Raw genomic sequence first — 23922 nt, forward strand, 5'->3', positions numbered from 1 at the left:
GCAATGGGAGGACCGGAGGGAGTGCAGGAGGGAGGCAGGGTGAGCAGCTAACTGGGCCCGAAGGACAGACGGTGTCCAGGTGCACAGTGCCAAGAGAGAAAAACAGGTCAGCAGGGGAGAAGAGGGGCCAAGGCGGAAGCGAAGAGGAAGGTCTTGAGGTGCTTCCGGACCAGAGATGGTACTGCGGGAAGCAGGATGAAGTCATAGCTATCCCAAACAGGTGGGGTTATCAGCTAGGTTTCTTGCAAGGCTATGATATGGTGAATACAGGACAATTGCTTAATAGAGGATTGTAAATGTGAGTGCCCTGGGATCTTCCAGCTTGCAAATTTCAGGAGCAAAATGCCTGCTGGGTTGTTGGTAAATTACAGGAAGAATTAGGAGCCATAGTGCGTCTGCCACCTGTTGCCTGTGATCCTAAATAGATGTTAGGTTTTGGATTTTCACATTGCAGCCTAGCTACAAGCCGATCTGGATTTTGTGCAATCAAAAATCCCAATTCAAATAATTGCGTCTTTGACTGCCAGATGGTATTCAGGACCACCCCAGAGGGGATCCATAGTCTAACTATGAAGCGCGTTTCGTCAGATATGAATTCAATCTGATCGATGTCTCTTGAAGAGACGTCCTCAAGTGCCACCACATCGCTAAAACATATTCAATATACTTCACCTGTTGAGGTTGTATGGTGGAAAACCACCTTCTCGATTTCAAAATCAAAGTATGATAAGGTGAATTCGCTTCACTAGATGTGATGGTTTTGATGGGTTTTGAGTGAGAGGCTTACGAGAATCGGACCTCATTGGTTGTTGGGTTGTGTAGTGAGGTGTATTGATTGAATATGGTTGTTTTGATGAATTGTGAATGAGAGGTTTGCCAAAATCTCACCTTATTGGCTGCTGATCTATATGCAGCGTTTGATTATGGGCCACCTGGCTTTCCGTCAAGCACAGTGTTTGCATTGCACCCACACTAATTTGCTGCGCAATCCCCGGACGCCCATTTATTTGTTGACGCATGCAATCATCTATGGTAGTTTGAGTATGAGCTCCCTGCTGCTGGTCCTTTGGAGGAGGCAGCTGTGCGGCCAGGTATGTATCGACCATATGTTTCAGTTCTGCCATTACCACTTGATTTTGTGTGTTTTCTGTAGAGGAAGGTAACGGGTCCGATACGGAAAACATAACTGATTTCTTGACGTGTTTGGAAGATACAGGGGCCTTTTCCGTGTACTCTTTCTGTTGAGATATATGGACCAAGTCATTAAGAGGAGAATAGGAAGTAATTGGTACATCTGGTTCAAGTCCCATTAAAGGTCGAGTATCATGTGCTTGTGTGTTGGCACAGTCTGAAACTAATGCAATTGCATTTTGTTGTGCCTTTACACCTGGAGAAATAGTTTGCGTTTTAGGCTTGGCAGAATTACCAAGAACCTGAAAAAAGGCACCTTTGCAATTTTAGTTCCAGATGTGTTTTTAGACTTTTTTTAAAACGTGCAAGGCCCTTTGATTGATGGCTTGGTGGACTTGGTCTTACAAATTGCAGGATGCGCTGCTGGAGACAACTGGCTCAAGAGCACACCTCCTTCGCCAAAAGCAACAGGAGCTGCATTCGGGATCGGGGACGCTGAAGAGACCCATGATTCATCTGCTGCGGGTCTAACACTTACATCAGGGGAAGGCTCAATGGGGTAAATGATCCCTGCAGTGGCCGGCAGCTGACATGTTGGCTCGACCGTTGCACCCTGCAGAGTCTCCCCCCTTCCCATATCCTCTTGAGTTTATATTCTCCAACAGCTATCACTGATTCTTCTAGTTCTTTGAAATTCGTTTTTTCATGTCCCTTATTAACCATTAACACTGGGCAATTGTCATTTAGCCTTGCATCTAGAGTTTCGAACAGCTTGACCAGACTCATGATTGTTGTGTTAATTGCTATTAAAGCAGGTTGTAACATGGATGGTGCGAGTGGTCCACATTGGACACCGGTCTGTGAACTTTTGGAGTAGGGTGAGCAAAAGAATGCAACATAGAATGAGCCTCAGCCAGAGTTGAGTTAAGTGTAATCGATTGTGGGGTATGTGTGCTCCCCTTGTCCATAATGGAGATTGGGGATTCACATTGACTAGCGTAAATATAAATACCAGTAGAATCTCAGCTCAAAATCGGAAATGAGATGCGTGATAACTGGCAAACCGGTATGGCGGATATACCGTGACCCTTTACTGAGTCCAGGATTGTGTTATCTGATAATGGCTGTGGGTTCACCCGCTCACAAGAAGTCACAGGCCGTTTACATGGTGAATTACTTGTATGCATACCCGGCGTCCTAAGGCTGTTCGACAAAACTGCTAAAGGCATCGTGGGGGCATGGGGCGCCATATTCGGTTGGAACAAAGAGACCGGTTTCCGGCCACCACCTGTATTACGCTAATGTGATGGACAAATAGGGGTAATGGTGATGGCAGAGTGATATATCTGTGAAGCTGTAGTGAGGCCATTAGAGGTTGACGGAAGCATTGCAGGCATGTCAGTTTTCAATGAATATGCAGCGAATGCCATTCCCCGCGACTAAACGGAGGTATTGGTCCGACACTAAACCACTGTCTTTTTCACTCGTGTTTGACCACGTGTGACTGGGCAAAAGTTGCCCAAAAATGCTCTCACACCCTCACGGCTAAGCGACAAAGCAGGTGCTTTAACGGTGCTTTCACAAGTGCGCGTGCGCTGTGCGCAGGCATACTCGTAATATAGGGGAAGTGACGAGGCTGATGCTGCGTGAGCAGTGGGCGGGCCAACAAAGCACCTGCAATGCAATGAGACAGACAGTCAGGAGGGTTTGTGAGGTTTAGCAAGGCAAGGCTGATAGTTGAATGAAAGTCAGTACATCACAGGTCACAGTCACATGTGTTGAAGTTGCTTGATTTAATCCACAGCAGAAAGCAAAGTCCACAGCAAAAGCCAGAAGAGCAGCGTATCTCGCGGTGAAGCCGGTGCTTAAACAGTGCTTCCACGAGTGCGCTAGCACGGTGCGCAGGCTTACTCGTAATATAGGGGAAGTGGTGAGGCTGATGCAGCATGAGCAGTGGGCGGGCCAACAAAGCACCTTTGTTGAAGTTGTTGGAATCAACCCACAGCAATCCACAGCAGAAAGCAAAGTCCACAGCAAAAGCCAGAAGAGCAGCGTATCTCGCGGCGAAGTGGGTGCTTAAACAGTGCTTCCACATATTGTGATAGCTTGCACGTGGAGAGGAAAGAAAGTGGCAGCATCGATTCAGAGTGACGAACTCAGGAATGAGGCATCATTGGATGAAGAGGGGTGTTCCAACCATCATCATGATTAGCAGTATCGCAACTTGCAGAGAAAAACTGCACTGTGTAATCAAGGTTGACTGTAACAAAACAAGAGTGATGGCAGACTCCAGCTCAGACCTTACCATCTAACGCCTCGACATGTACACAAATATGGTCGCAATAGGACCTTGCGGAAGTCCGCATGATGCAGCACAAGCCCACAGTGTTTGAAGGTGCTACCGTAAATCTTTAGGTATACTTTGTGGGCACAGCCAAATTCAAGGGAAGAGTAACAAAGACTAAAGTCTACTTCTCTGAAAAAGGCCCAGGTGTGTTAGACTGGGATGACCAACCCAAGTTACAGATCAAACTGAAGCCCAGTGTAGAGGGACATGTGTTGTCCATCACCACAGGAAGAGTGCCTGTGTCCAGAGAAGACATTCCAAACATATTCTCTGATAAACCAGGAAAAATTAAGAATTATGTGCACAACAAGGAGCAGTTCCAGTAAAACACAAGGTGAGACCTGTGCCGGCAACGGCAAGATATGCGTTGTAAGCGAAACTGAATAAACTGCTAAAGGATAGAACCATAGAAACACTTGAGTCAGCACAGTAGTCCTAATAAAAAAAAAAACAACACTCAAATGATCTACGAATATGCATTTACTTTCTTAGTTTGAACCTTGAAGTAGTGGCAGACAGCTACTCACTAACTAGCATAAATTAATTGATTCTACTAATTAAAGAGGCCCAAGTCTTCTCCAAGCTCGACATGAGACATGCCTGTCATTACATTAATTTGAATAAAGAATCGAGACCGCTGACGGCATTCATAAGCACTTTCAGCACCTACCTATGCCATTTGGCCTGTCCTCGGCCTTGTCAGCGTTCCAGCGCATGATGGACTCTCTGTTACGAAACATAGCAAATGTATCATACTTTCAAGACGATATTCTGATTTATGCCGAAGACCTGGAGACTCATGACAGGGTGCTTTGGACTAAACTACAGGAAGCAGGCGCCTGGCTGCGCTTTGACAAATGCATCATAAAAGCCAAGAAAGTGGAGTGCCTGTGGTGCAAGATCTCCAGGGCGAAAAGGAATTTGTTGCAGGGCATGTGAAGGCACCAGTGCCGACCAACAAAGAAAAGCTGAGATCGCTTTTAGGTCTGGCTGAATACTATGCAAAATTATTGCCTAACTTCTCAGAGGCCACCGCCCCCATGAGGTAGTTACTAAAGAAAGGTGCCGAGATCCAGTGGGAAGAAGTGCAACTAAAGGTGTTTCAAAAGGTTAAGGAGAGTATCACACATGCTCCCTGCTTGCAGCCGTTCAACCATCAGTGGAAAACAATAATAACTACCAACGCCAGCTCGTGTGGACTAGGGGCAATGCTGACCCAGAAGAAGGGAGATGTGGAGCACATAGTGGCCTTTGCGTCCAAAGCACTTTCCCAGGCTGAAAAGAGCTACTCAACAATAGAGAAGGAAATGGTGGTGTGTGCGGTGGACTATTTCGGAATATATGTGTGGGGCACAACATTTTAATTGGTCACAGATCATAAACCATTAGTAAACATGCTCAGTCCAGGAGCCACAAGAACATCTACGCCTCGCCTCAAACGCATTTCAGAAAAATGACAAGAATATACACATTGCAGGGTGGAAAAATGCCCAGGTAGACTGCATCGAATACAAGGGCATGTTGATGAGAGGCAATCAACCCATCCCACCAGTTGCATTGAGGAAGACCATTATGTGCAGGGCTCATGCAGGAACCTTGGTGGTGCAACATGATGCAGAGACGAGTACGAGAGTCCTGTTGGGGGCCCGGTATGGACCAGGATATAAGGATAATGACGGAAGGTGTCATGAGTGCCTCAACAGTGATAAAAGGCTGAAGGTGAGACAGGCCCCATTGCACCCCACAGATATACCAGAAAGGGTGTGGCAAAAACTGGGACTAGATTTTATAGGTCAGTTGAAATTGATGCTGCCAGAACATAGGCACAGAATTGTAGTCGTAGATTATCTATCTAAGTGAGTGGAAGTAGAGTTGGTGCCTAACATCACGACGTCCATGGTCATTGTCATTCTTAGGGAAATCTTCCAAAGAGAAGGATTGCCAAAGGAACTAGTCACGTACAATGGAGTTCAACTCGTTGCCAGAGGGATGGAGAAGTCCTTGAAAGACATGGAGAAGTCCTTGAAAGACAGTAATTTACATCAGATAAAGGTGGCGCTGTATCATCATCAGGCCGATGGGCTGGTAGAACAGACAAATAGATTTAGCAATGGGGCAATGCAACTGGCTACGGCATCTGGGATGGATCCGTACAGCACAGTGAAGGAAGCAGTTGCAGCCCATTTCCTGACCCCCAATGGTGCTACCAATGTTTCCCCTGTTTCGCCTTCTGAGAGGGCGCAGAGCAGCATCCAGCCTGGTTCCACCCTGTTTGTCAAAAGTAAAGGTGGATGACACCATAGACATGACGAACTAGTCTGGAGATTGAGGAAAGGCAAGTCCTGCATGAAACTCTGGAACATCAAAAGGAGAGCCCCTCAGAACAATGGAGTACAGGAGGGTGATCGTTTTAAAATAAAGCTGTCCCATAAAGACCCAGTAACAGGATTCAAGTTCAGCAGATACCTCAGAGTGAGTCAAAGAGGGACCAACCATGTTTGCACTAAAGATGGGAAAAGATGCAACATGGAACGAGTAGCACTGTTTGAAAGGTGGGCCAAAGAATCGCATGACCAAGTAAGTCGTGAGCAGGGGCATAAAGAGAAGGAGACAGCAGTTGACGAGTCAATCAGTGAGGAGCAGCAACTCCCAGGAAGCAAGAGGTCAAGGAACTTCAAGGAGCAAGAATAGAAGTCACAAGCAGAAAACAGAATCGACCAAGGACACAGAGCAGCGAGGAGTCTGGAAGAATACGCCCCCAGAGAGAAAGGAAAAAAGAAGTACGTTTTGCAGACTTTGTTTTGGAGTAGCACCACATTGTTCAACGAAAGGAGGTATTTAGAGACTGGAGTCTTGCGAGAAGTCGGCATACTATGGAGCACAAAGACTATGGAGCACAAAGTGAGGCAGGCTCACAGAGCTGGAATTCTGAGCGTAGGTTGTGCGCCATAGACACCGCTGCCCCAGTGCTCCTCCCAAGAGACCCCCATCTGGCTCTTGAACATAACCCCATCCTGCAAGACAATATCCCTATGTTTATATATACATATGGTTCATTATAACACATTGCTGTAACTGTATGGCTCAGTATGTTGGTTATCACAATAAAGCTGTAATACCAACCCCCTTGGTTCACAGTGATTATTATGGGGGGGGCACAACTGCACAACATCTCTGTCAAATGCTCAGATTCAAATAAAATCTCCATCAGTTGCGCACGTTTAGCATATATCTACATAAATGGTTGAAAAACTGCACACAAATGCATGGAAAAGTTGCCCATCTGGAAAGATTGGCATACAACTCTGAGGACACTGTGAACACAGCACCTGGACCCATTGAGCTGACAGAAGTCAGGCCACCAGAATGCTAAGAATGCAAGCATTGACATGAGCACAATGTGGAACTGTACATGTGGTATGGGACGCATGCATCTTTTCCTGCATATGCTGGGCCACCCACCAACATGCAGCAGGACCTACATGCATGCATGCCAGGGCTGAAAGACAGAGGATTAGGAAGCAGAACCTGACAGACACCCAGCTCAACCTTGTAGGTAAGGCAGAGGAGGCAAGTTTCCAGCAGCCACTGGTGCCCTTGGCTTACCAAATGACAAATTGCATTCACTGCCTGTGCTCCTTCCCCCTGCCCTCCACAAGTGCTTCCCTATATCGCTATCAATGCACATAGTAGTACATCTCAAAGCAGACAACGTCACATGTACAACAGCTTAACTGAAGTACTGAAACACCCGTTTTTCCCCTAGAACAATTCTCACATATTTTGAAATATGTCTCCCATGATCCTCCATTCACCATTGACATTTCTGGCTAGTGCTAATGGGAGTGGTAATCCAAAACATGTGGAAAGTCCCACTCCCCTGGACTACTGGATATAGGTTCTTCAGCTAAACTGTGGTTTGTTTGACGCCTTAATCCATCAACAGCAGATTTTGGGATTGAGTTTCTGCATGGATTCCATGACTAATGGGTATTTCCAGGCCAACCTCATTACATTATTCTGTAATACATTATGATACAGCGCACAGTGGCAGGGTAATACAAGAATACCAATCTGAACAATAAAAACCAGGACTTCAGAATGCAAAATGTCTCCTCATTGAGATTGTCGGTGAGCACTGCACTCTATTGCTGCCCGCTTTCCCACTGTGTTCCTATAATGGGTGTGTCCTCTGGGGTAGCCACTGTCACCTGTTCAGGATAGAGGTAGGATGTCCGCTATGTAAAATGGTACAGTGGCGATGTCTGTATTCTTTTAATTTATGCTGTGCCGTTCTCAAATTGGCAGGCAGTTGTCATGGGTGGATCTTGGATAGTTCCCATTCCTGTGAATGATGATGTTGCTGGATCACTTACCATATCGATGTTGCTCAAATGCCAGTGTCTCCTGTTCAGATGTGGGTGTTCTGTGGGCATTGGTGATCTAAGTAGAATATTGGTGGAATAGGTGGCACCTCACATCCCATGGAGCCCAGCAATGTCATAAAAATATACTGCACTCATCCAGCCCATAGAAAATAAGGAATGAGGACTTGTTAGGTGGCAGATAACACCATCTCATTGAGGGTGGGATGCCACGATTGTGAATGTGAAAATACTGATATCTTTGCCACTGCCCCTCTGGAATCGTACATTGGCAAATAATTTAAGGGAAACTACCAGCTTGACTTGTGTTGATAAACTATGTAAACGCTTGGTAGGTGCAGTCACACACCCTCCACCACCCCACTGTGCCAGCATTCCATTTGGGGTACTTTGTGTAGTTGTGGATGGGAGCAAGTACTGCTTGGAACATTTCTGAGGTAAGAAGTTGGTCAGTTTTTATGAATATTGCTTCTTTCTCTTTTCTTCAACATTCTGGTGGGAGTTTCTCACATCTATGAGGCATTTAGCCAGGAGGATAGTTGAAGTGCAACATTCCTGCCTTGGGAACAGGACAATGCCATGTGTTTGATACCTCAGTCAGATCAACTCAGACCTTTGCTCCACAGTTATAATTTGAGCACCACATTCTGGGTAATAAAGAAGGCAGTCGGTAATATTAGGTTACGAAGCGCTCTGAAGCTAGATTCCAGGTGATAACTGTACTACCTAAAGCATCAGAAATAGTATTATTATTATTTGCATGGCCACTGCCTGCTTGCATGATTAATTTGGCTGTGTCGCTTTGATTCCTCCCTCTCCAGCCTACTTTAGGCATCTTTTGCTTTTTTTTCGTTGGTTAAATTCTTCACAAGTAGAGATATTAGTCTTATACATTTGTTAGTATTGCAAATCTTTTCCTCGCATAAATAAGGAATGTGCGTGTGTTTTGTAGCACACCTTACACTTGCGCAAGAGTCATGATTTGTGCATCGTCCCTTCCTTTGGTATAAGAATGGCTGCCTGCAATATTTCTAGGGTAATTTAACAACATTAATCTTATAGCCTGTAGTAAAGTAGATGGGAATCAGTCAGGCCAAATAACAAGATATGCAGTTAATGTATCATTCATTAGGCGAATGTTAAACCTTTGTGTCAATTCAAAGAAAGGTTTATACATTTTCACATTTGAGGATGCTTTTTCGGCAAAAAGACCAGGATCCGGCTGACTGATCCTGTGAATATTTCTTGGCAACCAAAGTTCTTGTTCTCCTGATTAGTGTGGTTCCTGACCACTTACTGTGGATGGTCAGAAACAAAAGAAAAGTCTCTCATTCCCGGGTTGAAGTGTCCTTCAAATTCTCCCTTGATCTTCTTTCTTGCATTTCTTCACTTCAGGGGAGAAAAGGATACAGGTCTTGCGGGTGTCCTGTTGTCTTTGATGCAGCTTCTTTCACCCCACAAAGGTGTCTGAACAGTAATACATGGCCCTTACTTTGTGCCTCTAAAGGGGACCGTGCCCCAGGTTGGTCCTATGCTACGAGACATTGCTTCCGCCTGTGGCAAGGGTTTAGTAACCCGATAGATCCTCCCCACACCGACCCTAGAACCATCATCAAGGATCAGGTGGTACAAACCGGCTCTTTTGGCTTCTTCACCTTCCAGAAGTAGGCCCAGGCAGTAAGCTTCCCAAGACACTAAGGTATGTGCTTTATTTGAAACACTACCGAATACAGTGTTTTATTTTGCCATATAGATTGTTTTTAATGAAACAAATGCATTTCCATTCATGCATAAGAAATGGAAATTCGCACTTCTGTTATCCTGTGGAACATCATTTTTTTAAATGTATTGTTACAGTTTAATATATAAACTTTTCACATTATTATAAATGAAAAGATATCACTAGCAAAATATATCAGAATATACAGATATATTACATATTATGTACAATAATTTAAGACACTAAAACCATAAGTTACAATATGCATGCTAAAATAAATCATTAAGAATCAGCCTTTGTCACCAGGACTCTGCCCTTATACATGTGCTTGCTGATGAACAGTTTCCTTACACATAATCATAGTAATATATAACATGTTCTGTCCTTTAGGGTTTATCTACATCCACCCTAATGGCCCTTGTGCCATGATCTTTATATATTATTCCCCAAAGTCTCGCTAGAGCCAGCGTGAGAGATGAATTGGTACAATCTAGGCAACAGGCCCAAACAGGATTTCTCTGGATACATTCCCTGGTGTTAACGAATCGTGTCAGGCGTCATTCATATAGGTGGCCCATCGCCGCACACTGAGTCAAAATATGTCTAGTTTGTCTCTACTTGATGCTTATTTTCACATAAGCAGTAGTACCTTATGGAAAGAGAGATGTCGTACCAGGAACCAGTTACCGCCAAAGTCGGCAGTCTGTTCATTCTCATGAGCAAAATAATTCTTCTGTGTGTGGGAGAGGGAATCTGTGTCATTTACATAACAGGAGTTAAGAAATTCCGGTCCAAACGTACTCCAGTGTTCTCGCCAAATCCCATTCCTTTGCTCTAATCATGACTATTCCCTTAGTTTGTGGTAACCTGATAGCAGCATGGCCGCCAGCCTATCTCCTGGAAATAATTCTCACAGCACTCTTTATATTTGGCCAATGCCGTGTTGCCTATCCTCTTCATGGCTTCCCCCATTATTTGTAGTAAAGAGCAGGTCGGGACTGACATACCTTTTATATACAGTAATCCTTTTTTTACTTTACGCTGGTATAGATAGATGTAAAGCCCAGCTCAAGGCGGATGCCTCAATAGGGATACTGTATGCTGCGCCAAGAATCTTTTTCCGAAGTAGCCCATCAATCTGTTTAACCAGACTTCATGGTTCCTGTAAGCCGTCCTCTAGACTAAACATCTTCTTTTGTTTAACAGATAGACACATCTAAAATAGAAGGGGTGTTTAAAAATATTCTGTGTTAGATGGTGTTATGTATTATGGAACCATGTGCTAATGTGGAGAAATAGGAATTGTGTATGAATGGTTGAGTGCGTGTGTGCGATGGAGTAAATTTAATGGAGCTTTTAACTGATTATGTGACTGACACAATATTTTTGCAAAACCTATGTTGTTTCAACACCACGAAATGATTGTCTACATTTTGAATACAATTGTTAAGAAAAAATAGTTAGTGATCAGACTCTTGCCATCCTTGACCTAACAGTGCATTTTTTGTATGTACTTTAAGCTGTACAGGATCCTAGCTGTGAAGCTCTGTTTATAGGATAGGAGAATTACCTTTAAACTATATCCAGCTGATTTTACCACACATTTTAAACAACCGTCATCAAAGACAGGGCTCTAATCCTTTTGCTTTCGATTAGCTCTTTACAACCGCCCTTACTTACAATTTTGTATCCCAATTAAGTGTAGTTATCATCCCTCAATATTTTATCTATCTCGATATCTATTCCCTGTCTAGAGCATCTCCCGGAACCTAACCTTATGTACTTTGTTTTCTCCAAATTGATTTGTAGATCGTTGTCTCTGGTAATTCATTTTATACTGATTGCATCATTGGCACATGCTAAGCCAAGTAATATGTTTGTTCCCAATTTTAGGAGGAAAGTTCGCCACAGATGTAAGGCACTCGGGCATGTCTGATAGGTACAGATTAAAAAAGCATGGAACTCAGCCCTGCTTTACCCTTTGTGCGTGTGGTATTTCTTGTGACAGAAGACTGTGACTATTCAGCCTTACCTGCACACTTGTAGCAGTGTGCAGTTGCATCACATAATACAGCAGATGGCCCAGGATGTTTTTATATCTCAGGTTCTCACATAGTCTTCCTCTGTTGACTGTATCAAATGCTGCTCGAAAATCAACAAACAAAACATAATGATGCAATCATTTCCACAGGAGTGTCTTGTATTAGAGAGTTTACTTCTTGTATATTATAGACCTTCGAATAGCCCGCCCTGAAGCCTGTTTGAAAAGGGCTCAGAGGATTTTCTTTTTCAACCCAAACCTTTAGTTCTTTTAGCCAAAATTTAGCAAAAATGTTGATTTTGTTTGGAATGTCCAAGAGAGCTAACAGCCTGTAATTGGACAGATCATTCCTAATCCCTTTTTTAAAGACATGGATTAGATTTCTTTTTTTTAAAAGAATCTAGAATATAATTACAGGTTGTTATTACTTGCAACAGAGAGAGTATAAAATGAGCCCAATATTCCGGATTTCTCTTGATAGCCACATTTGCCAGTCCATCGGGATTAGGTGCTTTAGAGTTCTTTAGTCTAAGTATGGACTTTAGACTGTGTCTAAAACCAACAGGATTTGGAATGTACTCCTGCCCAAATTTGTCACCATATTTTGATTTTATAAAGTCTACCCACTCCTCTTCCCAAATGGGATTAACAATCATGAAGGCATTAGTACCTTTGGTTCGATTGAACAGGCAACCTTTGGTTCTATTGAGCAGGCACCATAATGTGTTTGTGTCTGACGTTGTCAGTACTTCAAGCATAGTTGTCTATTCTGTAATCGCAGTTGTGCATCTGTATCTCTTTAACCAGTTATTGTATTGGTTCTTTATGCATCTAATAGGTTTACCACTCTCCAAATACTTGGGATACTTTTTGTGCACCTGCCGTATGTGTTGTCTAAACTGCCTCTTGGCATCACAAATAGCCATATCTAAAATAGTAGCATGTGTGTTACCTGTTTTAATGGTGTAGTTTCCCCCAATGGGAGAAACTTTGCCATTATTTTAGTAATCCAAGATACCATTTCACTAGGGTCATTTATAGACACACATTGATGATCAACCGGCATGTCATCAATAAACGTATTCATCCCTTTTAAATTGTGCTCTGTCTACCCAATACGATTACCTTTAACATTCACCTCGACATCCCGCACTTTCGTGCCAACTGAACCTGTGCTTTGATGCCTGATGGTTAAGGCCATCAGCGTGTGGTCACTGTAAAGGTTAAATGTACTCTCAAATATGTCTATCAGTGGTAAAAGTATGGTTGTTCATGAATAGATAATCTACCATAGCTTTGGCATTCCCCAAACACCACATGTGTTTACCCGGGTTATCACCTTCTACTCTTCCATTCAACTGCAACAAGTCCCAGTCTTGCAAGAATTCCCCCCATTTCTTGCCCTGCCAATTTGTTTTCTTTGGCAGCATATTGCTCACAGGATGAGCATGCTCAAAATGACCCGCAACATGCTTGTCAATACAATGAGCATTCGGGTCCCACCTATCACAAACATGTCTTTCACCCAAGCATTTCGCTCATTGGTCAAGAGTTTGTACAAATTATCCATAAAATGTTCCTACTCTTTCCACCTGGGGGCGGGAGGGGTCGTAGATAATGCATACTAACAACCTTCTTTTCACACCGTTATCTGGGGATCTATCATTATAGCCAGAATAATGTGTGGCATGCCTCCTGTTACAGGCCACCATAGGTGTGGCAACTGTGTGGTATGCAATTTCACAGAGACAAAACATCTGTTTGAATATGAGAGGATTAAATTGGAGTTGAGAGTGCATACTAATTGTAAGAGCAGAAATGCAATCTGTATTAGAGAGTGTCCCTGCAATTTACTATATGTTGGCAAAACTGTCCGCCCCATAAAACAACGTATTTCAGAACACAGATCCTGTAACCTTGATAACATCTGTGATAATCCTCTTGTCGATCATTACAAAATGAATGGCCACGCTGACATTGATCGTAAATGGTTCATACTCCAAACGTTAAGGCCACACCCTTGGTGTGTTGATATAGGTTCACAGCTGTATAAACTGGAACAAAGATGAATTTACTGGTTGGATACGGTTAATCATGGCCTGAATATTTCTGTGGAATGGAACAATTTGTTCCAGGCTTTGAGATGATTACATTTATTCTCTTCCGCTTGTTTGCCCGTATTTAGTTTCATGTTCTTTCCCCTCCTGTGGATTAGTTTGGGTTTTGGGACTGTCACTTAATGGCCCCATCTAGTGCATCTATTTGTTCCACTCAGTAATGGCGCTGAGAATTAGATGTTGGCTGTCCATTAGCATTTGGTCCTTGTTATGTGCCCTATTAAATTGAAGTCACACGCCCTCTTTTACTTAGTGAGCATGAAGTACAATAGCTGAGATGTGACGCACTATATGAATATTAGGATAATTGAGGAAAATAAAGGAAAAAAAAAGGATATAACATTCCCCCATTGGTTACAGCACGACGGGATAGTCAGTTTTCCCTTTTAGTGAAGCAAGCTGTTTAGCTTTGTCGGTTTTCACTGCCGATGGCAAAATGGTTTCATGTTAGGGCCGATTTCTATGGCAGGCGTTCACTGCATTTCTTTTGCGGTTTCCTTGCGACGAAGTAGCCCGGAAGGTCTCTGAACGCTTTGCGGTAAGTGGGGCGGTTGCTTTCACGTTGAAGGAATGAAAAACTCTGTTGTAAGGGATGTGGCGTTGATTCCATTTTAGGTGGCGTTGATTGCATTTTATTGCGAGGAAGCATGCAAGGGAAATGTGCATTACATGATGTTTGTGCATATTGTGTATTAATTCCCATGCATCCCCATAGTTGAAACCCAACTTTTCCCCCCAATCACAATGTCTAGAGATAGTCGCATTACATAAGGAGTCCCCAGTAGTTAGGTGGTATTAGTCATTATGTCCGTTGATTGTAATCTCTGTCCATTGCCTAAAGATGTATTTTTACCCCACTCTGGGATAGGACAGAAGACGCCTTTGGGCGGATTTGAAAATGAAATTGATACATCTGAATTTGGTGGTGATCTACAAGGAGGTGAGCGGAACATAGCTATTGAGAAATAAATGACTATGCGAAAAAGTATGACAACCGTGGTGAGAATTTGTTTCCTATTGTGTCATTTATGTAGGTACTTTGAGAAAATTTGCCCAAAAATATTGAAAGAATGAGGGGCATTGTGAATATGAGGTATGCAGGTTGCTTTTGACATTCATTGTTATTTATTTATTTTGTTGATTAGCTCTGTGTAGTAATACGTGTTGGACAGAGCATTCTGAATTAAGTCAGGGTTGTATGTTTTTATCACATACACATATGAACACAGGATCCCATTAGTTGGCTTGTGGGCAAGCACTGTTATTGTCTTGATGAAGGCCGTGCAGAGCTGGAGCACCAAAACTGCTCACCTATCAGCCGAAACACAATGTGTCAGCCATGTATAACATTTATAAGAAATACGCACATTGTTCAATAGGTGCAGGTGTTGTGGGGAATTCTTTCTTTTCCTTTTCTTCACCTGAACTAGGAGGGATGTTTTTTTTTAAATGATTAATGTATGTCTAACTAGAGTTTACATTTTCCTAAGAATTTATTTATGTATTTGGTATTTATAATGCGCAGCAAGACAAGAGGGCGGGGAAACAGGGAGGACAAAACAAAAACGATCCTTCGAGGCCTTGTGACATTCGGATCATGCAAGTGCAGTAAAGAGAAATTCAGGGGAAAGGGGACAGTGGGGGGATTGCCGGTCAGGGCGGAAGGGCCTGTGAGAAGAGGAACTACCTGGGGAGGCCCGGTGGATAGAGCCCGTGAAAAGCAGAGTGTGCAGGGGAAGGAAGGTTCACAAGCTAAGTGCGAGGTAAGGGGCTGAAGGGGCTGCACAGTTGCACACCCAGCCAGGCCAGTGTGCACCCGGGCTAGACCGAAAGGGCAAGTGCAGGCTGAGTGGGGAAAGGGTCAGGGGAGATCCTGTGCAGGGGTAGACTGGATTTGGGGGGCCTGGTGCCCTGTAAGACTCTGAAGGAGCCAGGCAGCCAGTCAAGAAACAGACTGAGACGTTAGAAGGGGAGGGAGAGAGGGAAGCAAGAAGAGAAAAGGAAGATCTTGAGAAGCTTCCGGAACATAAGGAATTCCGGCTCAAGTCTGAGAGGTGCAGGGAGGCCATTCCAGAGAAGGAGGCACCTGCGGAGAAGAGGGATCTACCCCCCCACTCTCTGCTTGGAAAAGCATCTGATCTGCAGAGAGTTAGAGCCAGATGAACAAAGGGATCTAGCAGGTTGGTATTTAGGAAGAGAAAGTTGGATGAAGAGTGGTCCCAGGCCCCAGAAAGCCTTGTTGATCAATGCAGAGTGTCTTGCACATGATCCTTGCAGCCACCAGGAGCCAGTGGAGAGATTGTAGGGCTGGAGAGATACGGTCCCTGGGCTTGAGGCCCAGGATAAATCTTGCAGTCATATTGTGGATTAGTTGAAGGGGCAAAGAGAGGCAGATTAAGGAAGAGGCTGTTGCAGTAGTCCAGCCTGGAGAGGACCAGAGCTCTGAATAAATTGTGTTTCTGGGGGACGGTGAGGAAAGGGAGAATGCTTCTGAGGCTGTGCAGCGGAAAGTGGGCCTTCTTGGCAAGGTCTGTGATGTGAGGAGAGAAGGAGGCCAAAGGGAGGGGGCACATGGAGGGCGGGCAGAGTGTGGGAGGGAAAGAGGGAGCAGGGGTCCCAATGAGAAGGATCTCTGTCTTACTTGCCTTAAGGCAGAGATTGTTAGCAGTGCACTATGCCTGAATTGTAGACAGGCAGTCAGGAATGAGAGAGGAAGAGGAGGAGAAAGAGGGGGACGCTGGAAGGAGACCTACGTGTCATGCGCATAACACTGGAAGTTAGGAGAGAAGGTGGAGATCAAATGGGCTAGAGGGGGCAGGTAGATGTTGAAAAGCCAAGGTGAAAGGATAGAGCCCTAAGGGTTCCATATGATAATGTCCCTGCAAAAATGTCGTCTAACAAAAATCTCGCCAAAAAATGGCTGTGATTTCCAGGGACATTATCACATTGAACATGCAGGGGACACCCCCGCAAGCCCGCTCCCCTTGACCCCATATATATGGTCACCATATATAAAGTCGCCAGCGCTTTTTCCCGGCTACCATATGTATGGCAACCATAGATATGGGGCTATTAACGGATACCGCCCTGAGGGACTCCCCAGGTGCAGAGTGAGATGGTGGAGAGAAAAGGGCCCAGTTGAACATGGGAAGGTTGATCAGAGAGGAAGGAGGTCAACAAGTCCAGAGCCAGGTCTGTGATACCAACAAGCCAATTTATTATAGTGTCATGATTGACTGTATCAAAAGCAGAGGAAAGGTCAAGAAGGATGAGAACAGCAGGAGAGCTGGAATCAAGATTAGAGAGCTGGTCTTGACGGGTGTTCAGGAGGGCAGTTTTCGTGCCTCTGTCAAACCTGAAGCCAGACTGGTGGTCGTGATGACAAACAAAAGATTCAGTCTGGTGGATAAGCTCGGAGATGGCCAGCTTCTCCAACAATTTGCCCAGGAAGGGGGTAATGGAGAGAGGGCAGTAGTAAGCGGGGCAGGAAGGGTTGGCATATGGCTTTTTGAGGAGAGGGGTACACAAGGGATTGTTTGAGGAGTGTGGGGAAGGATTCATTTGCAAAGGAGTGATTACAGAAATCTGCCAAGGCTGGAGCAAAGGAGGCAATGTTGTCCTTGATAGTTCTGGAGGAGCAGGGGAGCACCTGTTTGGCTGAGACTTTCATAGAGTGACTTGTCTAGAAACCTCATCTGGTGGAACGGGAGAAAAAGAGGAGAGTAGGAGGGGCGACGGGGCCAAGGGAGGCCTGAGAGCAGGTGAGGTAGGAGGGTGAGGAGCCTGGTCTGTCTGACACCTAGGCCTTGATCATTTTTTGAGGTAGTCACAATAAAAGGACAATTGAAGGTGGGCAGTTCTGATGACCTCAACCGTGAGTTCACACCAATCATAGAGGCCACACACCAGGCAAACTCTATCCGTTTTAGTTGCTCTTTGATGATAAATACAAAACCCATCAATGTGTGTGGTGAACATTAGCCAACTCTCCTACTCAAAGAAGATGTCTGCATTTGTAAATAGATCATGCCCCCTAGACTGGGATGTGAAATGTTTGTGTCCCTTTGTGTTCCATGTAATGATTTTCAGCTGTCAGGGCCTCGACGATGGTAGCGTAGGAAGACACCTTGTTAATGAAACCCATGTGTATGAGTGCGATATAAATAAAATATCAATGTCAGTATCAACCATGACCATTCCACGCCAGGTTCCTGAAATTGACACCCTTCTACCATTCTTAGTTCTTGTAATCTTGAGGCCCAGGTTTAGCTTTGAATCATTCGTGTCCTGTGGTGGCAGACCTATATTGTCATTATGTACCCTCTGGCCGTGTACATGTTCCAAACAGATCCCGGGGAAGTCCATGCTTTTTAGGGATTATATTGTGAATCTTTTCGTGAAAAAGGGGTGCACAGCAGAATGCCTGGAAATACCCCAAGCAGCATTTGCACAATTATACACATTAGTTGAAAAAGGGTATCAAAATACATACATTCTGATGGCCCAGAGAACTACGTGTCTCCACAAAATGTAACTTTTTGAGGCCAGAAAATGTGTTTTGTTTTGGTGTCCCTGAGACTTGGGGGGGCAGGGGAAATGGGTAAGAGAAGACACAGGACTCTGCTCATCTGACAAAGTAAGATATATATCTATGTCCAAAGACTGCCATCCCCTTTAGGTCTCTCTTGACCCTCCCCTGTATTTTGTGCCCCCCTCCCAATCACTCCCCCTTGCTGCATGGCCCTCCCCCAGTCCCCTCCCACTCCCTCTGCTCATAATGTTTCACTGCAGATGGCCATTTATGACTTAACATAAGTACATCACTGGGATTGAGGCAGTGTTGCATTCTTGCCCCAATGCTTTTGAACCTGTATTTATCAGATGTCCATGAAAAAACGGGGAAAAAAACCTAATGGAGAAATGACTGAATGTTTTTGACCTAAAAACTAAAATTACTTTTTGCTATTTTTTGTTTGTTAATAATGTGGGCGGAGACCCGCACCCTACCACTCACCCCCTACCTTAACTAATACCCTTACCCCACACCTATATTTTAATTAAAAAGTACCAACATTTCCAAAAAATCAGTAAAAAGACTCTCCTCATTGGAAGAAGGAAAAGTGCTTAAGGCTTCTTCATCCGACAACTCTCCCGAAAGACTTTCCTGTCCCACAAAAAGTTCGACCCCAGCAGAATGGGAAGCATTCAGTAAGGAAATGTTGAAAATCTTTGATAAGGGTCATGCTCCTACCAAGCCTTCTAAGTAAGCCAGTGAGGACAGGTCTCGCTCAAAATCCAGCGCTCCCTGGAGCCCGGGAAAGCGGCCTGATAAACATTGATAGCCCTCAAGACCTTAATGTAAAGGCAAACATAAATCGAGGTCGAGGTCCTCAACACTGTCGAGAACTTCGATTCCGGTGGTGTGGTCGACGCTGCCAGGCCCTCGACGTCGATGTCGAAGACTTCAAAGCCAGCTGCGCCACACACGCCGACTATCCTTCCGAAGTCGAGCGCCCCTCCTCTGTCGACGCCTTTGATGCTATCGAAGCCTGTATCCACTATTCCAGAGAAAAGTTACACTCCTCCTCCTAGAAAGGAGTTTTTCAAATCTCTATCTTCATTCTATGAAGATGAAGAGGGATCTGATGATGGAGACGCTCCTTGGACTGCAGTATGGGATGCCCAATGTTCCAGAGTGTCTGATATCTGAAGAATCCAGAATCAAAGACCTCTATGATCATTTATGGTCGGCGAGTGGGGTTGACGTCTAACCCGAACGAGAATTTGGGAGACCTGAGCATGGCAAACACACTGACACTTCTTATAGGCAGCTCATGTCCAGGGATGTTGAGTAATTGGGTGCAGCAGACCACCACTCACTTATAACCAGGACAACCTAACCAATATTTTGGATAAGGGTGTCATGCCCCAGTACTGGAAGGTATGGCATCGATGGGTTTCAGCGCATCGTATGTTTTGACTGCCAGTTAGAAGCGTTAGGTGCGGTCTAGCCTTCTACCAAGATGGCCGCCTCCTCATGGTGTTTCTATAACAACGCGTCTAAGCCTCCATTTAGTGCGTTGTATCGTTACATTGGTACCCGCTTGGCGTTCTGGTTCCTTTGCCGCTCGCTACCCCTCCGGTAGTCAGGATTTCGTTTCCTAACTCTTGGCAGCCTACGGCCGCCGCTTTCTCTCTCTACTTACTCTCCTCCTTCCGCATCAGGGTTAAGCCGACCCCGCCTGCCCCCCCCCTGGTGGCGTCTCTCCGCTGTGCTCTCCCTCTCTCCTGTGACCGGTGTTTCAGATCCTCCATCCATTTTGGGGCGCTGCACTCCTCACGGTGCACTTCTGGGTTTATTGTGACTTTCCTCCTCATTCTGTGCTCCTGCACGCCCTGCAGCTGTCCTGGCATTCTTGTCTATTAACCTTACTTACTTACTTACTTAATTCTTTTAACATCTATTTCACTTACTTTTGGATCCGTCTGGCCTATCAATCAACATTGCTGATAGCTGTGATACACTCCCGCCTGCCTCACAGAATACAAAACCCTCCATAAATGGGGTCACCCTCCGGAGCCGCCATAGCATAACAGGGGTTTTTGATGCCGAAGAAGCTTGTCTGAATCTGAGGCGGGCTTTCTGGAGGTCCCTTTTGGTTAGGAACTTGTTTCCTGCAAAGGTGGCCTCCCGTGGAGCCCGTCCTTATCTGCACGATAAGAGTGTCAAAGTCAAGAAGAAGACCAGTAAAGAGAAACCCAGAAGGAGTGAGACCTCTGAGACAAGAAACACTTCATCGGAAGATCCAGGTAAGGAGGGTTCACAGGAGAGTTCTACAGACATTTCCAGCCACAACAGTATACAACGCCTACAATATCCTATGGCTTCCCTGGAACAATATCAGGAACTGCTGGCCACCATTCAAGCATTAAAGGTTCATATGCAGAACCTTTCAGGCAGAGAAGACTACATTAAGACAGCAGGTGGCCGCACACAGTGAAGACAGAGGAGACCTACCTCTCATGCAACTGTCTTTTGGCAAGTATGATGGAAATCCCAGGTCTTGGAAAGAATTTATGGACGCCTGTCGAGTGTATTTCACATTTAGACCGAAGGCTTTTGAGACCGATAAGGCTAAGGTGTGATTCCTCATTTCCAACATGGTAGGACATGCATTGGCCTGGGCCACCCCCTTGGTGACTAATAATGACCCAGATTTACTGAACTTTGACCAAGTTTCGCAGTTCCAATCGAGATTTGACTGCCCTGAGGTTGTATTTGCATCATATGAAGCCATGCTCGATGTCAAACAGAGGGGTTCAGATGTCCAAACGTATGTGTCTAAGTTCCAGAAGTTAGCAACCAATTCCGGTTGGCCAGACTCGGGACAACAGACCATATTTAGAAGAGGACTTCATGAAGACCTTAAGGATGAGTTGGCATGAGTACCCCGACCTGGATCTTTTCAAGAATTAGTAACTCTGACCTTACAGATTGAATTCTGCTTGAACGAGAGACGTCTAGAAAAGAGACGACAAAGAGGATGCTCTCCCTTGCATGACCTCCCTCATTCATCTAAGGAAATATCCAAGAAAGAACAAACATCCGAAGAACCCATGCAGATCGGATCAGCTCGGGACCCCCTCGCGCCGAAATAAAGGAGGAGGAGACGAGAATCAGGCCTATGTATGTACTGTGGGTCCTCTAAACACCTGCTTCGCAACTGTCCGGTTGTGCCTCCCAGGAAGAAGGGAAACGCTATAGCCGCCCCCCTCCCCCCAAGTCTGTGCAGGGGTAGCATCGGGGGAGGCCAACAACAACCCTTTAATCACACCCAAGCAATAGGGTTATATGACGATTCCAGGCTGATGGTGTTCCTTATCCAGCTACAGATGGCACCCAAGAAAATTGTGGAAGGCTTAGCTATGCTTGATAGTGGAGCTGCAGGAAATGTTGTTGAAATCGCATGGGCAAAGGAACAAAGAGTACACATACTGAGTAAACACCAAGCCATTCTGGTTGAGGGGGTAGACGGCTCCCCTCTTACTTCAGGTCCCATTGTGTTAGAAACAGAACCTATAACGGTGCTGATGGGGGAGCAACAAGAATTGGTTAGATTCAATGTCATCAGAGCCGCACACTTTCCCATAATTCTGGGGATACCCTGGCTAAGGAGACACAACCCTCGTATTGACTGGTCGCTTAACACTTTAAGTTTTGATTCCGGTTATTGTCAAGAGAATTGCTTCCGACAGCCTTCACAAGAAGATCATGTGGGTCAGGACACCACGCTTCCATCTACAGTTGTATCTAGTGTTCCAGTAGCCTACCAGTCCTTTTCTGGAGTGTTCGAGAACAAGGTACCTCGTCTGTTACCACCTCATAGCCCCGAAGATTGCTCAATTGAACTGCAAGAAGGGGCAGTGGTAACTTTTGGGAGAATGTTTCCACTCTCCCTTCCAGAGAGGAAGACTCTCAAGGAATACCTCGAGGAAACCTTGAAAATGGCCTCATTTGTGAATCCCGACCATCTGTGGGAGCGTCATTATTCTTCATTCCCAAGAGAGGCACCTCGGAACTAAGACCTTGCATTGACTATCGAGGCCTTAATAGGATTTCTCTTCGAGACAGGTACCCGATGCCTTTGAACCGGGACATCTTAGCGGCAGTGCAAGGTTCTACCATTTTCACCAAGTTAGACCTTCGGGGGCATATCACCTTCTTAGGATTAAGGGGGGAGATGAATGGAAGACCATCTTCAGGACCCTTCTCGGTCTATTCGAATATAGGGTGATGCCATTTGGCCTGGTGAATGCTCCTGCAATCTTCCAGTGATATATGGACAAGATATTTTCTGATCTTTTTTTCTTGTCAGTGGTCGTATATCTCAATGACATTCTGATTTTTTCTGCGGATCCAACAGAACATACCCAGGTAGTGAAAGTACTGAAACGCCTTCAAGAGAACCAACTTTTTGTGAAGCCTGAAAAGTGTCAATTTCATGCAGAGTCGGTTTCCTATTTGGGGTTTATTCTTTCCAGTGAAGGCATCTGGATGGACTCAAGTAAGGTTGAAGCCATTTTACGATGGTCCGAGCCGAAGAGTGTTAAGGAGGTCCAGAGGTTTCTGGGTCTGGTGAATTTCTATCCCCGATTTATTCCCCAGTTCTCCAAGATTGTTCTTCCGATTACAGCCTTACTAAAGAAGGGAGTAAAGTTTCACATGGCTACTTGGGCCAATCCAAGCCTTCCAATGCCTCAAGGAATGGTTTACACTAGCCCTTATTCTGTTTCAACCGGATCAGACGCGCCCCTTTATATTGGAGACTGACGCCTCGGATGGTGCTATCGGGGCCGCCCTTCTCCAAAGCACGGATGACAGATTGGAACACCCAATCACCTACTACTCCAGGTCGCTGACACCCAGCAAAAATAACTATTCGGTATTAGAAAAGGAATTGTTGGCCATTAAAAAAATCCTGTGAGGAATGGAGACATCTATTGCAAGGATCCATTGAACCCTTTATCATAAGGACTGACCATAGGAACCTTTGGGTACTCCAACAGATGGAATGTGTCAAAGCCTGCCATGCTAGGGGGGCATATTATTTCTCACAGTTTGATTTCCAAATCACTTACATCCCAGGCTCACAAAACACCTTGGCTGACGCGCTTTCCAGAAGCCGGGAGGTAACCCAAGAGATCCACAGTGGAAAGGAGCTGCTCTTAGCCAACAAGAGGTTTATAGCCGTGGTTTCTGGGGTTTTTCAAGCAGTCCAAGAAGGGATCCGGGATGAAGACAGGAGAAACCCCAATCTGGTTCAGAAGGATGGTTTGTTATACCATAAGAAGGCTCTATTCATCCCTTCTATTGATTTACAGACTCCAGTTCTAACCTGGTGCCATGGGACGCCTTTGGCCAGCCACAAAGGCTTGAAGAACACAGTGGAATTAGTGAAGAGACTCTTCTGGTGGCCAACTTTGTCACAAGATGTGCAACGATATGTTTCATCCAGTAAGTCTATGTCAGGCAAACCCCTGGGTCTGTTGGAGCAGCCACCGTTACCCTCACAACCTTGGGAGCATGTGTCAACTGACTTTATCGTAGATCTCCCTGTGTCTGAAGGTCATCGAGCCATCTTGGTTACAGTGAACTACTTTAGTAAAATGGCTCATTCCAC

This window comes from Ambystoma mexicanum, chromosome 2p, assembly GCF_040938575.1.
Source record: "Ambystoma mexicanum isolate Mex_15411 chromosome 2p, UKY_AmexF1_1, whole genome shotgun sequence".
Classification (NCBI taxonomy): Eukaryota; Metazoa; Chordata; class Amphibia; order Caudata; family Ambystomatidae; genus Ambystoma; species Ambystoma mexicanum.